Raw genomic sequence first — 13,655 nt, 5'->3', positions numbered from 1 at the left:
AATGAAAGTATACAAATATCTTATGTTACAAAATTTCTAGGAATGTAAATTAACAAAAGGACTGAACCGAAAACCACCAGAGTTTTGGGAAATAATGGTACGTTGTCTAGCGTTATATGATGTTCAATCACAATCTCAATACTCTGCATGGCAAAGAAGAGAAGAGTTGGACAAAAGAAGAAGACGAAGTGTATCGTGCTACAATCAATGACGACACACACATCCAGAGAGCCCAACAACGAAGTAGATTAAATGCGCAACCAATTGGTAGACATAGTGGCAGTGGGCCACGAGGAGGTCATGTGATTGGGAGTGGATCACAAGGAGGTTGACGAAAGAAATCCTTTGAATTAACCATGCAAGACACTATTGCTGGATAAACAGAGTTCCAACGACATAGTTTACAACAATTTCGTCCAGGTGCATTTGATCAATATTTTTATGACGAATGGAAAAAAACAGAAGAAATACTTCCTGCTCTCAACGTTTTGAAAGAAATATTTGACTGGACTTGCCTTAATACACTGAAAGAGTTAGTATTTTGGCGTAAGTATTTCCTTGATATAGCTGGCAGCCATGATGAAGATAACTACAATTGTTAGAAGCAATGAGTAGTCTTTCACGAAACAATGAAGATGTGCCTAAACAATTAGGTCAATGCCAATCGTTTGGCAGTCCATTCTCCGGCTTTCCAGAATGAGGCACACCACAAAATGCTCAATAATAGGGTACACAACCAAATGTCCAACAGTGGAGAATACCACCAAATATTCATCAGTCGGAAACACCGTCAAATATTGAACAGTGGGGTACACCACCAAATGATCAACAATGGGGTACACCACCAAATGCTTCACGATGGGGTATGTCACCAAATGCTTCACAATGGGACACACCACCAAATGCTTCACAGTGGAGGCTTTCATCAAATACTTTCGGGTGGAGACCATCAAGGACGAATCCAACAAATACTCAATACGGATTTTCAGTTGGAAGTGAAGAAGAAAGTGTGACGAATACTCAGCAAGAAAATAATGCAGCAGTAGGAACTTCGCGAAATGATAATGATTGATGGCCATATTTCATATACACCTAGACCAGGAGGTTTATTCAACATATGAAAAACATCTACAAATATAAACGAAAGTCACCAAAATTACTCGGAAGACGAATATTAGTTTTTTGATAGTCTTGTTTCTATATTTTAGCTTTTTGTTGCGAATGATTGATATTTTTTAGTCTTTTAATCATTTTTATTTGGTTAGAAAGATTTATATTTACTAATGGCTTATTTCAGTTCATTTTTAATATTTCATGCTTTTCGTATATGTCATTTATGAGCACAAGACATACACAATCTAAGTTACGAAGAGAGAGAGTTGAAATGTGGAATTTGGAAAATTAGCAGTTTGAAGAGTTAATAATCAATCCAACATTGACTTACTATCATCGCTATTTTGAAAGGGGACCAGTGAAAACCGATAAAGGTTTAGGATGGAAAAATATTTGGTGACGACTACAAGAAGATGATGCTACTGTCTGCAGTTATTACGAATGACATTTCTGTGTTTCTCGTCATTGCGTAATATGCCACAAACAAATTATGGTCCACAACCAACACTCAATGTAAGTACTGAAGAAAGCGTGGCTATGTTTCTACAGATATGTGGGCATAATAAAGTTCAAAGAGATGTTGGTTTGAGATTTGGCCGAAATCAAGAGACGATTCAAAGAAAGTTTATGGAAGTTCCTAGGCCGACAGAACTATTGGCATGTGATTATATTAGAACCCCAACAAGACAAGAGCTAATGCGGATTCCTGAAAGACTTCACTCAGATCGCAGATATTATCCATTTTCAGTGGATTCTTAGATCTATGGATAAGACTTATGTATGCGTAAAAGTGGAGCCTGAGTTACAACGAATGTACTGGAATCGATATGATAATGCATCTTTGAACATCATGGCTATATGTGATTTGAATATGTTATTCTCATATATATGAAATAGAGCACTGGGATCTTGTCACGATACTGATGTTCTGGCAATGGTACAACAAAACGATTATGAGTTTCCTTTGCCTCCATGAGATAAATATTATATCGTTGATTCAGGCTATCCGAACAAGCAAAGATTTTTAGATCCATATAGATCATCACGAAATGGAGTTGTGAGATATCATATGTCTTAATTCAAATCTTGTCCTGCTCTTAAAAATAAACAAGAAATATTCAACCGATATCATGCGTCTTTGCGTTCCGTTATTGAGAAAACATTTGGAGTTTGGAAGAAAAAATGGAGGATTCTATCTGCTTTTCCAAGATACAAAATACAAGTGCAAAAAAAGAGTGGTAATGACTACAATGAGATTACATAACTTTATCAAAATATTTAACTACGCAGATGACGATTTTGCAAATACGATGCTATATACGAGACTGAACAACATATATATAGAATATGACGTAGTTGATACAGAAGAACTTGATGCGACCCACATAGAGCAAATGACACAAATAAGAGATAATATTGCAAATATATTTTGGGAAAATCAAAATAATCGATAATGATTTTATTGTATTTTATTTACTTTTTTATTTTATATATGTAATTTAAAATTTTAGTTCATATGAATTTTGGTATTTAAATTTCTAAATAATGATAATAAAATTTCCACCATAATTACATTAAATAGAAAATTTCAATTTAAATTATATTGATTGTGTTGCCATATATGTTTTAACATTTTTTCAAATTTTGTTTAATTGTCCAGTTTCGCAAACAATATATTTTCACCAATCAACACAATTCTGCACCGCTAATTTAACTAAATCCGCACTTGTCCCGCAAACCACTTGAACCGTAGTTGTACCGTACCGCACTGTAATTCCGCACTGCTTATTTTATCAAAACCGTATTACCATTTGGACCATATATATATAGATAGATGATAGATGATTTTCTAAGGTAGATTTTTGAAGTCCTTTTCGATATATATAATGGTTTAAACTGAAATTTGGAAAATCATTATAAGATAATTTGCAATTATCCATTTATAGTTATATATATATTATCCTTGTTAGAAAATATTCCCATGCAAAGCATGGGGTAAATACTAGTTTTAAATAAGGGTTTTTTGCAAAATTGACCTACAACTCAAAGTCAAACACAAAACTAACCTCCTTTTTCTTTGGAAATTAGTTATGCCCTATTCACCCCACAAGTTCATATAATTAACGAAATGCCATCAATTTTTTTTATTTATTTTTTCGAAAATGACATTTTTACTCTCACACCCTCATCATCTTCAAGTAATTACAAGATTGCCATTGTCATCAATACCCTAACCACCATGAACAACTAATTTGAAGCTCTTAATGCTCCCAAAATCGATTTACCCTTCTTCTTTCTCCATTCTTATGAACTAAACACAACATCTCTCTCACTTTCTCTCCACATTAAGCTAAAAAAACCCAAGATTTTGATTCTACATTTTTTATGGTTCATAGAGTCAAAGAAGCTAACGATTATGGGTGGGTCACTTTCGTTTAAAATTATGTGTTCTTGTTTGGCTGTAGACGACTTACCTGGAAGTCTCCTAGTCAACGCAGAGGTTATTATTGCAATTGACTTTGAAAGATGTTTTCTGAGACGACTGAAAGTTAAGTCGTCTGATTTTGTTTGGTTACAAAAAAATCTCCAAAGAACCTAGACGACTTAAATTTCAGTGATCATAGGTTAGTTTTGCATTTGACTGGATTATTTCAGAAGTTTGACTTTCCCGGACGACTTACATTTTAGTCGTCTGGTGAAAATTGAAATATCAATATTTTATTAACACTAAACGACTTACAATTAAGTCGTTATAGGTTAGTTTTGCAATTGAAAAAAAAAACTTCAATATTTAATTATACCCAGACGACTTACAATTCAGTCATCTGCTCGACGACTTACATGTAAGTCGTCCATGATTTTATTCCGAGATTCTGGTCAAACCTCGTAAATCCTAGACGACTTACAAGTAAGTCGTCTGACGGATGACTGAATTATAAGTAGTCTATGTATAATTAAATATTGAAGTTTTTTTTTCCAATTGCAAAACTAACCTATGACGACTTAATTGTAAGTCGTCTAGTTTTAAAAAATATTGATATTTTAATTTTCACGAGACGATTGAAATGTAAGTCGTCCAAGAAAGTCAAACTTCTGAAATAATCTAGTCAAATGCAAAACTAACCTATGACGACTGAAATGTAAGTCGTCTAGCTTTTTTGGAGTTTTTTTTTAACCAAACAAAAGTGGACGACATATTTTTCAGTCGTCTCAAATAACATATTTCAAAGTCAATTGCAAAAATAACATCTGCGTTGACCAGACGACTTATATTTTAATCGTCTGGAATAATTAGATTGAAGTCGCCGCGTCGACCTAAATGGACGACTTCTCTGGAAGTCTACTAGATGACTTTCGTGGATGTCGTCTGCGTCAATGTTTAATAAACTTGTATTTTCTCTAAAACTATAAAGACTTTTTAACATTTTCTTGTTAATTCATGTTTCTTAATGAATATTTGGGCTACTGAATGAAATTTATAACTTAATTGGTGATATTTATGAGGTTACCAACATTCACGTTAATTAAAGTTTCTAACTGATCCGAGAAGACTTCCATGGAAGTCTTCTCCGCTAGTTTTAAAGTCTTCTACGCTAGTTTTTGAATAACTTGTATTTTAAGAGTGATAAGTAACTTCAAAATATGTAAAACTCATATTTACAAAATATGTTCTCTTCCTTAGTTTTACTAAATTTGACTAAGTTTTTCAAATAAAAAATATGATATGCCTTGACTAGTTACTATTGTTTGTTTCCATCTCTTAAGTATTATTGTTATAGACACTAATGATGATTATTGTTACGAGTTGGAAGAAGGGTTAAAATGCTTCTTAAAATGTTGTATCAATATGAAGCTACCAACATTCTTGTTTCTTAAGATGAGAAAAAGGCCATTGGAGTTTATTATTGCATATGAGAGATCCAAAGATAAGAAAAAGGCTATTGAAATCTATTATCTCATTGATTTGTAAATGTGTAAACACATTGTTAACACATGTATTACATCTTGGGAAACATTATTACTGATTTTATAAAAAAAAAAAATCACAACTAAAAGAGTAGACATGCAATTCACAAAACAGACCACAAACAAAACTATTATAGATCATTCTTCTACAAAGACAAGCTTGGACTCCACTTGATATGGAAGAAGACTTTGTCAGAAGACTTCCAGGAAGTCCAGACGATATCTAGGAAGTCCAGAAGACTTTCAGGAAGTCCAGACGACTGAAATGGAAGTAGTCTGGAAGACTTCCTGGAAGTCGTCTAGTGCATTATATTTTAGACGACTAACAGGTAAGTCGTCCGAGAAGTCTTCCAGATCTGAAAAACCTGCATATCAAATCCAGATCTGAAAAACCTGCATATCCAAAAACATTCAAATGACTTAAAAACAGAAAAAATGAGTGGAAGATTAGATAAATCTACCTTTATTGAACACACAAAAATACATATATAAAATTAATAGATCTACCTTTAAATGAATAGAAGATGAGTATCCTTTGATTAAAAACCTGCAAAAAAGATAGATTAGTAAGAAAGACATGAGACAGAACTGAAAAATTCATATAAAGTTTGGTGTTTTGAAGTCAAAGAGATTAGAGTGGGTTTGGAGAGTTTTAGTTTGGGAAAAAAAGTAAGAACTTTATACAACAAGAAGTTACCAAATGAAGAAAAATCAGACATAAAAACTTACCAAAACAATCAGATCTATTATGAAAGGGAGACTTCGTCAGAAGACTTCCATGAAGTCCAGATGACTTCCAGGAAGTCGTGTGGAAGACTTCCTGGAAGTCATCTGGAAGAATTTCTGGAAGTCGTCTGGAAGACTTCCTGGAAGTCGTCTAGTGCATTATATTTTAGACGACTAACATGTAAGTCGTCTCAGAAGTCTTCCTGATCTGAAAAATCTGCATATCAAATCCAGATCTTAAGAACCTGCATATCCAAAAACGTTCAAATGACTTAAAAACAGAGAATATGAGTGGAAGATTAGATAAATCTACCTTTATAGAACAAACAAAAATACATATCTAAAATTAATGAATCTACCTTTAAATTAGTGGAAGATGAGTACCAGCTGATTAAAAACCTGCAAAAAAGATAGATTAGTAGGAAATACATGAGACAAAACTGAAAAATTCATAGAGTTTAGAGAGAGGTTGAAGAGTTTTAGAATGATGAACATTACATTTTTGTTGCAGCCTTTTGAGAGGAGGAGAGAGAATGTGTAAATTTTTCTTTATATAGGGAAACAAAAAATCCAATTAGGTTAAATATTTTTGATTCAGACGACTTACTTGTAAGTCGTCCAGAAGACTTTAATATTTTTAGCGGGAAATTAAAATACTTTTATAGCGGAAAACTAAAATAGAAGACTTCTCAGATGACTTACAAGTAAATCGTCTGGTTTAAATTATTTATGCGGGAAAATAATTTTTTTAAAAAATTTTAGGCGGGAATATTTGGACGACTTACATGTAAGTCGTCTGTTTTAATTTCTTCACCAGACGACTGAAATGTAAGTCGTCTAGACCCTAAACATAACCCCTAAACTTAATTAACTAACTAAACACTTCATAAAGTCAAATTAAACTTCAAAAGTGTTTACTATACACAAAAATAAACACGTATAAGTAAAACATTAATTTTTCAAAAAAACATTCAAGCTTTCCAAAATTTAACGCTAAGAATACATACAATACTATAACATATGTTCCCAAACCCTAGACCAAAGAATACCATGATTCACTACCTACACTCATCTATATCACTTAAAACTTTTTATAATTACATGATTTTAATTTTTCGTTTATTAAAATCTTTTTTTAAAAAATTTATAAATTATTTTTAAGATCAGCTACACCAGAAGACTTACTTTGAAGTTGTCCAGACGACTTCCAACATCTCAGACGACTTACTAGGGCTATAAACCATTTGTTTGTTTTTACGCAAATCGACTGTTTTCACAGTTTTGTTTGCAACTTTTATCAAATAGTAAAGTTATATATACATATTTTGTCGATATTGAAGAATAATTATAATTTAATCAGATCATTTTAAAGTAAATCCAATCTACTAATAATAGCAATCATAATTAATTCCAAAGGTTATGAATCCACTTATGTTGAAAGGTTGTGTCTTTTGTAAAAAATATCTAAAAGTTTGTGTCTTTTCTAAAAGTTTAATGTTAGAAGGTTGTGTATTTTCTAAAAATTGTCTAATGATTGTGACTATTCATATAAGTATCTTTTAAAAAGTGAAAGTTGTGACTATTCTTATAAGTAATTTTTTTTCAAAATAACTATCCTTAAATTGGAAGAATGCGACTATTCAAATTGAAGAGTTTTGACTATTCAAATAGATTTTTAAAATCTATAAATAGTATCTATCATGCATTTATCAAAATAAAAGTTTCACTAATCGAACTAATAAAAAATAGTGGAAAAAAGTTCTAACCAATTACATGGATACAAATTTTTAGAAGACATATTCAAATGAAGAGTTATAAACAAAAATAGTAGAAAAAAATTTTACGTGTTTGGATAGCTAAAAATTCAAAATGAAATAATAAAATCATTAGTCTCAATTTTTTTATACTATATGAAAAGGTTTGTCTTTCACACATACAAATTTGTTTATATCCGTTTCATGTTTTTGTCGTGTCCTTTTTGTTATTGTTGCTGTAGTAAAACAGACCAGCAAACCCATAAATCATAATATCACATATTAATTTATATAAATGTTTATGTGTATTGTAAAACTCACTTTTTATCTCTCATGAAGTCAGCATTTTTTTATAGAAATATAAAAGTTAAATCGAAAGATAGAAATCACCTCCTTAAATCGAATGGTCAAGTTTTTATTTTTTTTTTAAATGTATGATATCATCAGTTACTAATCTAAACAGTTTGTCTTAACGTTTCATTTGTGAATCATTGCTTCTCAAAGGTCACAACCTTTTTTTTTTAATACCAAAGGCCACAACCCTTTAAAAATAAAATTTCTTAACGAATTATATATGTTTCTTTATCACTTTCATTTGCCATTTTTTCTTATTTCCATTAATTTTTAATGTCCTACTTACGGTAGAATATTTTGGTTATGGAAACAACTATATCTCTCGCTCTCCTAAATTTTTCCTTGTATGTTTTCACTACCACCGCGCTCTCAATTTTTCTCTCGTCATCTATCCTTTTATGTTAATCCTCATCATAGTTTTGTTTGTAAAAGTCAATTCTCTACAATACTTGCTTTTGTTTCCTTCTCGTATCTTTTAATTTTAAACAACGTATTTTTTTTCTAGGCTATTTATGATTTTTTTTTTTTTTGGCTATTTATGATTTAAATGGAAAACATATATAAAAAGAAACTATGAGAAAAGGCACACTAAATAAGTAAAACTGAATGGATACTACAAAAAAAAAGTATTTCTGAATGGTCACTAATATAAAAGAAATAGCCATTAATTAAAAAGCGGTTACTCAGAGTCAGAGAGGCATGATAAAATATCAAAAAGATACAATCATAGACATTCGCAACAGTTCACAGCATACACATAACATACAAATACATTTGAAAAGTCACGAGTGCTAAAAGGTGCAACTTTTGATTTAAAAATTAGAAAGATGCACCCGGTTGAACGGACACAACTCTAGGAGAAAGTTTTTTTTTTTAATAATTCTTTTAAACCGTACGAGAAATGGATTTGCTCAATATAAGTACGTGATGGCTTTGAGAAAATTGGTATTAAAACAGAGCGGTTTGGTAAATATGTGTATTAATTAGATACCTTGATGTGAATTCGAGCGCGGCGTTGAAATAGGAGTGTCACCGTCGGAGTTGAAAATAACATGACCGAAAATCTTTAGCACTTGTAACTTTTCAAATCTATTTATATAATTTCTTGAGATTCTGCTATTTGTACGCTCCGAAGCGTTTCTAATGTCTACGGTCGACTTAGAGTTGAGAAGTAACTGCCTCTTCTTGCTTTACCATCGTGACTCTTCTTTCTGCCATTGACACAACCCACCGAAAACTACTACAACCACCAACTCTCATTAGTTTCCGGCCGGCGTTAATTCTGTCGTGATACCTCGACTCTGTCGTCGTCGGCTGTATTCTTCTCTTTTAGTTTTTTTGTTTGTCTCTTAGATTCTGTTCTACATAAATTTGTTCGACTGTTTTTCGATCTCTTTCTCTGTCCGAGAGAGCTTTTTTTCCGACCATAATCCGGCAAAGATTTATAGCGTTGGCTTAGTTCCTCTGAAGATTTCTCCAGATGGCTTTGTTCGTTTCGTTTACGAAACTCTCCGGTTGCAACATAAAAAATAATTATGGGATGAAATTTTTCATGTTGAGATTTGAATTTCAGTAAAATCTTTTACAAAGACGAAATGATAGTAATCGAGGAAGATTTCATTAACAAAATGTTGAAAGAGATAAAGTTTACGAGTTATATACAGAGGAATCTTCAAAGTTCGTGGGATAGTACTTTCCGTTTTTATGTGGAAGATGTTTCATCCACATGGTTTTCAAGCGTCACTTGTTTTTAATACTTAAAGTCTCGTATACGGTGTACCTACACAAACATCGAGAAAGTAAAGATTCTTTGGGTATGGATATGAAAAAAAAACTGAAATGAAAACAACTATTTTGTTTATTACATGGATAAAACATCAATGGGTTCAGTTGAGTTGGATAAAGTCAAAGCCAAATTCTGTTGGAAGATGTTGGATACGAAAGTAATGATATCTATTTCTAGAAATAGGATTTCAGTTAACAGATGTATTGAGTTTTGTGCGGTGTGTAACTATGAGCTTTAGCCAAAAGTTGCTACTTGCCGGTGCAAAAGCACACGATCCCACCATATTTATTAAGATTTCTTTGCTATTTTAGGGCCCTAACTTTTGAGATTTTGTGAATTAGGAGTATAACTTTTAAAATAAAAATGATCTATTATTCTAAGGCTCTATGTTTCAAAAAAAAATCTACTAATTTTTAAAAGAAAATTACTGTAGCACCGGGCCCACTAACTTTTTGAGTTGGGTCTGCTACTTGCTAGCTAAATACAAAATTCGCATTATGACAAGTTCTTTTAGAAAAGTATAATAACATAGTGAAATATATGTAAGCAAAAAAAATTTCACTTTCGAAAGCATCGTTAAATTCACTTCTCATGTTCTGTCGTCGCTAATATATGGTGCATATATCTTTTTATGTAAGAATTTGTTTTTTTTCTTGGAAATTATGTCTATTAATTTGTTATATCTTTTTATGTAATAATTTTTTTTCTTTCTTTGATTACTCATACTTTATATTTTGTATAATATAGTATATTTATTTATATAAAATGAGTTCCCACGCGATATCGCGTGGGTTCTTTACCTAGTTTTTATAATGTTAGTGAGTATTTTTGTTGAGAATTTCAAAGAGTAAAAATATTTTATTCTTATTTTATGTTTGTTTACATTTTATAATTTGAACATATTATAAAATTTATGACAAACGATAAAGAAGATAAATTTACATAAACATTGATAGATACATCAATTCCAACAACAGTCAATGAACAATGTAGAACATAGATAATTCAAAAAATAGTCAATTTTGAATTAGTAGAATACAGTAAGCACATTTTGAATTAGTAGAATACAGTAAGCGCATCTTGCTTTTAAAAGTAGTATGTGTGGATTCATTACAAACTTTAGCATGATTACATTATAAGATTAACAGTTAGAGACTTTATGCTTCTGTAGCATGTGCAAGCTGGACTAGTTCAGGCTTTGAGAGTTGTTTTGCATACTGGGCGATGATTTCTTGACGGGTTGGCAAGTCCAACCATTATCATGGACTCAAACCGGCTACAAATATACACATAGGACACTGGTCAGGATACTGCAGCCACGAGTTGAAACCGGTGTAGAAGGTTTTATTGCTTTACCTGATCAAAGCGGGATCAAGATCTTGTTTTCTATTGGTTGCGGCAATCACAACCACTTTTTTGTCCTGTTCAAATCCATCAATCTGCAATAACATAGACGAAGCAACTCCAACATACAAATAATAGCTCGTCTCTAGTTGTGCGTATTACCTGCCTTAGTAGTACATATAAAACTCTGTGTTTTTCTTCATGCATCTCACTATCATGAGAGATAGAAAAAGCAGCGATCTGAAATGTGACTTAGACAAGTCAATTTTTCTTATTCGTATATATATTTTGAACGGTGCAATATTTACTTTACCTCATCAAGAAATATGATTGCACCATCAGAGATCTCATTTGCTTGTGAAAACACAGCCCCAAGAAGCCGCTCGCTTTCACCATAGTACTTTGACATTACAGCTTCAAGCGGCACATACAACAACGGTATGTCCTGGTAAATAAATTGTAAGAGGTTAGAGCTCAAGATCAAATCCTCAAAAGGTTTAAGGGACACTCACCGCTTGATTAGCAATGACGCGCACAAGATGTCTTTCTAGTTCCTAACGTTAGAGTTTAATGGACTGTCAGATCAAAACTTGTTTCGATAAAAAAATGCACTCTCTTCATTTTCTTACCTGGTGGGCCCTCAAACAGCACAGATCGGGGTCGGTTTGTTTCAAATTTATCTCTCTCTGCATCATGATAAGAAGCTAATATATGTAAACTGAAGCTTAGCGCTTTTGCTGATCATATCCAGCAATAATGTCCCATGATATCTCGTCGATAGAATCTTCTCCAAGAGGTTTGTTAACTCCATAGATTCTCACTCCCATCGATTCCAATTGAGAAATAGTTTTGTCTGTAGTGGCTTCACGTACACTACCTCTACCTCCACTTGCCTAATCTCGTCCACGTTTTGTCCAGCTACTTGCAAAGCTGAAACAAAAGCCTCGAGTTCTTCAGTAGTCAAGCTTTCTTTCTTTATGAACTCAACTTCCTGAAACAATTTGTAACATCATTAAGATGTTTTTCAAAGAAAGAAAAACCAAAGAATATTTGAAATTATAGTCTTCATCCGAACGAGAAATGAAACTTACCACTTTATCAGAGTGAAGTAAGGAACCAAAGATAAGAATGCACAAATCTTCATCTGATTCATCCTCACTTGCTCCAGGCTCCTTCTTCTTCTCCGCACTTCGAAGTGTTATTTGCCAAGCCACTGGACTGGGGTAACAAGAAAGGAGTAGCGTTTCAGCTTTATTATATCCATCTAACACTTGCTTGTCCCAAGAACGCAATATCATGTCTGAACCACCAGTGTGATCCAATGTTTGCTATTAATTGTGGAACTTCACAAGAAGAAGGAACTTTAAATTTCAAGGTAATCTACATCACAACACATTCTTAATCAAAATCCTGCCTTTAAAAACCTTCCAAATCACAATCAATATTGATCTTATTCTTTAAGAGATCACTGCAGAAACCTTTTGGCCCCTGATAGAGACATTGAACCGTGGGCAAGAACAATATTGAGAGCCTTTACTTTGTATTGGTTCTTGGATTCGAGTTCCTTCTTTCCTGGCAATGTCTGCATAGTTTGGTGGAGGATTTGTAAGGACAGATGACTTGCCATTAGCCTGCATTAAAATCAAATTGTAAACTATGTTACACACAAGGAATAATTCATCTATCAACACTGGTGATTCAGTTTCTTATGTATTTAAAAACCTCATCTTTCTTTCTTGGAAATGTCTACATAGTGTTGTGGAGGGAGGATCTATGGGGGAAGATGACTTGTAATTAGCCTGAAAGAGGTCAAGTTTCAAACCATAATCAGAAAAACGTAACAGTGTCTTATATAAAAACGACTACCTGATGTTGTGTGTGACAAAACTTCATCAGGATCAGCATAAGCTACTCCAACGCTAAAGAGAGCACCAAAAAACTGCAGGCGCCATAGAAAACCATGGAGAATTGTTTAGGGTGCTGCAAGATCTCAATACATCACTTGCTTTTGAATTACTCTGCTCAAAGGGTCCTAAGAACATATGAAAGTCGAATCATAGCTTCTCGTGCTCTCAAGTTCCCATTTTAAAACCAACTAGAAGAATTCATTCGGACCCATCAAGAATCAGAAGATCATCACAAAAATTTGTAAGAGACTCTTGAATCAGATAGTGTAAGAGACCAATTGGATTTGCCTCTACACAATTTCTCGAAGCTGTTAAGGGTTTATGAGGTTTTTAGTAAGGATTTACAAACAAATTTTTTATGCGATTACAGAGAAACTTTCCATAGATAACCAACCGGTTCTTATCAATAAAGCACTTTAAGATGTGGTCTATATGGTATGCGCCGGTTTAAATTATTTCACTATTAATTATTCTCTATTTCATTTTAATCCATGTTTAAGATTGAACATGTGAATCCGTAAGAGTCTATGTGTTATTTGATTGATACTTTAAGATGTGTATATCATGGTTTTTACCGGATTTTGATTATCACATCGTTTTATAGTATTTTTGATTATTTTACAATCTTGTACGAGAGTCATTGAAGGTTTAGGTATGATTTGTAATTGAAAAGACTTTTGGAGAATTTTGGAGCTTAGTTAGATT

General features: G+C 32.7%; 1 pseudogene; it reads left to right on the top strand.

The window, feature by feature from the left end:
* The first annotated feature begins 94 nt into the window (after positions 1 to 94).
* LOC111201436 lies at positions 95 to 3,236 on the top strand (annotated as a pseudogene).
* The last annotated feature ends 10,419 nt before the right edge of the window (positions 3,237 to 13,655 follow it).

Source organism: Brassica napus, chromosome A1, assembly GCF_020379485.1.
Source record: "Brassica napus cultivar Da-Ae chromosome A1, Da-Ae, whole genome shotgun sequence".
Classification (NCBI taxonomy): Eukaryota; Viridiplantae; Streptophyta; class Magnoliopsida; order Brassicales; family Brassicaceae; genus Brassica; species Brassica napus.
Note: the sequence above shows the minus strand (reverse complement) of the source record. Positions and strands in the feature narration are given on the sequence as shown.